Raw genomic sequence first — 3,056 nt, 5'->3', positions numbered from 1 at the left:
TCAGGTCTGTGTCTCATTAAAGTCTAAAAGCATCACATCCTGTTTGTTGGTAAATTAGTCTCAGTCTGTCATTCGTTCATTCCAGGAAGTGCTGAAGAGTGATGCGTCTGTCTTTCAGTACATCTCTGCCCGTACAGCTTCCTGCCCGCTAACATGCATTAGCGAGCATCAGCGGCCAATCACGCATCAATATTTCAGTGATGTAACGGAGTCGCTGGTCTGTGTCTGGCTAAATGAGTTTAGACAAGGGAGGAAGAGGAGGCCGGCTGTGTTTTTAGAGCTATTACAGTATTATAGAGACACACTGAATGTACGAAATATTACGGGACGCTCTTTTCATTAAGCACACTGATGAGTTCAATCCAGGTAAAAGCCATTATCCCTTATTGATTTCCCTTATTAAATCTGCACCAATCACAAAGGAGGAGATGTAGGTAAAGAGAAGCAGAAGGATTTTTAAGATGGATTTCAACTCAATATCTGGAAGACGTCGCTAATATTTGAGAGATAATTATAACAGAACTGTGCAAAAGTCTTAAGCACCCTAGATTTTTTATATAAATCTTGTCTTAGATGTTTATTTATTTGTATTCTGCGCTAGTGTGTCAGACCGCTCTTTATAGTACATTTTTTGATGTTTAGAAACTTTTAATTTCAATAGTTTTTAAAGCATCTTCGCTGTTTTTTTTACATGTGCCGAAGACTTTTGCACAGCTTCCTTAATGTGATGTAATTTCCTCTTAAAACAGGATGTAGGGGCGGGACATAACGTGGAGAGGGATCATTCAAAAGTCTAAACCAATGGGAGATCAGTTAGGGGTTTTTATTCAAGCCTCCTGGTGCAGCATGAGGTCACCGTTAAAGATACTCGGTAATTTTGATATAAAAAAATACAAGAAAAAAAACATTTTCTACATTTTTTGGCATTTGTTGTTAAATTGGTGTATGTTATGGCGTGGCAAATTAGCTAACAAGATGAAAAAGTCATTTTCATTTCATTGTGACTTTAAAGAGAGGGTTCCTCAACTGGTGCACGGGTTCAAACCCCCAACTAAGGCAAAAGAAAACACTAATTCTATTCTATGTGTGTGTGTGTGTGTGTGTGTGTGTGTGTGTGTGTCACATTGCCATCAGGCTGATCCTGGAAACACTGTGATTGCCTCTGTATTGATTATTCACTGATTATTCGGCTGTTGATGTACACATAAATAAATAAATGATTCAAGTGTGTTTCTGTAAGAAAGACAGATGGAGGGGAGAGAGGAAGGAAATGGTGAGTTGGGGAGATCAATTGATTTATTGACTAATTGACTGATTGAGAGAGTGACAGATAGACTTGTCAATTATCCAGTAGGCCGGACGTCCTTCAGGCGACGCCCCCTTTCTGGACAGCGTGTCCTTTGGATTCATTGATGGATTCATTGAAAAAAATCGAACTTTTTTGTTTTCTCCAAATCATCTCGAGTCTGTTAACTTGACCGGAAGTTGTATTCATGCCTGAATTTGTGTGCTAATTTAGATTTTTTTTTTGGACGATTGGGTGACAATGCTCACCTGTTTATGATAGGCTATTACTTTGCTTTAACAAATAATAGAACCTCCCTTCGAAATGCATTTTTTTATGTTTTGCAAACAAAATAAATAGCCGTCCCACTGACATAAGAATTTGAGTCATGAAGGTAAGGAAAAGCCGACGCTAAACGTTCCTCCATATTGCGCGAGCGACTCATTTGGTATTCCACCCAGCAGGGGGCAGCGCTGTGTTGGAGCTGACGTACGTAGAATGCGACAAAGAGGTAGAGAGTTTAAAGAGGTAGAGAGTGTTGAGTCTTACCTTCCACCAGATCGTCCATACTGGTGATCTTCTTGCTGCCGTCCACGGTGTAGATGGTGCGCACCACCTTGCGGAAGGTGCAGGTTATCCGCCAGCGAGCGCGTCAGCTCCATCAGCAGCGCGTCGTACGAGCGGAACCGGTCGCTGGACACGGCGTACACCAGACCCTTGAAGTACCGGTCGCCGTTGCGGTAGAACCGGACCTTTTTGGCCCGCTTCTCCGAGGTGAGCGCCTGCAGGGTGCGGGTCCGGTAGTAGCTGCAGTTGGCGCTGTGGGCGGGGCTAGGAACCAGGCTGCTGCCCCGGGACCCCGGACCGGACCCCCCGCCGCCGCCCCCGCCGCCGCCGGTGGAGTCATCTCTCTTGGTGCGGGTGGAGCGGCCGCGGCGAACTTTGTCCCGTTCGTCGAAATGCTCCAGCTCGATGCTCTTACTGTTCAGAGACATGGTGAATGACGGACCGCTAACGTTCAACAGTGTTCCCGCGGCCCGAGGTTCATCTCTCAGTGACTCTAGACCCGGTAACCTGGTTGAAGTCCCGGTAACTTAGCTATAGTCCTGGTAACCTAGTTCTAATCCCAGTAAAATGGATGTAGACCTGGTAGCCTTGCTGTAGACCCGTAAGCCTGGTTGTGGTCCTGGTAATTTCCCAAGTATTTCCCAAGTTCGTTGACGTTCTTATCCAGAGCGACTTAAGACGATTCCCCGGGGTTCAGTGCCTTGCTCAAACACACTTCAACAGGACACATGGCTGTGGATGGACACGATATTGACAGCTGCGGTAACTGAACCTGGGGCTTTCTGGGTACGGGACGGACTCTCTAACTCTGCACCACCCTGACGCCCCATTCATCTTTAACAATTCCTTCCCAATATATCCGTTATTCCTGCCAATATGAAGACAATAGCCAGCCTGGTCCACAAAATCAACCGTAATCCCGGTAAATGGCTACGGAGTACTGTGTATTTCGGCGTTGTAGTCCCGGTAATCTGGCTGTAGCCTCGGTAAAATGCGGTTTAGTCCTGGTAAACCAGCTGTAGAACCTGGTTACCTGGTTCTAGACCTGGTAAAATACTGTGTAATCCTGGTAATCTGGTTGTAGACCCAGTACAATGCTGTGTAGTCCTGGTAATTTAGCTATAGGGCCTAGTAACCTGGCTCTAGACCTGCTAAAATGGCATGTAATCCTGGTGATTTGGATCTAGACCCAAGAAGAAGCCGT

The 3,056-nt window shown here is 45.5% G+C and overlaps 1 pseudogene; it reads right to left on the bottom strand.

Annotated features, from left to right (window-relative positions):
* The window catches only part of LOC139920690 (serine/threonine-protein kinase DCLK2 pseudogene), a 10,495-nt pseudogene extending 8,215 nt beyond the window's left edge, over positions 1 to 2,280 (bottom strand).
* Between the last annotated feature and the right edge of the window lie 776 nt (positions 2,281 to 3,056).

This window comes from Centroberyx gerrardi, unplaced genomic scaffold, assembly GCF_048128805.1.
Source record: "Centroberyx gerrardi isolate f3 unplaced genomic scaffold, fCenGer3.hap1.cur.20231027 Scaffold_103, whole genome shotgun sequence".
Lineage (NCBI taxonomy): Eukaryota > Metazoa > Chordata > Actinopteri > Beryciformes > Berycidae > Centroberyx > Centroberyx gerrardi.
This window is presented reverse-complemented; position numbering and strand designations above follow the sequence as displayed.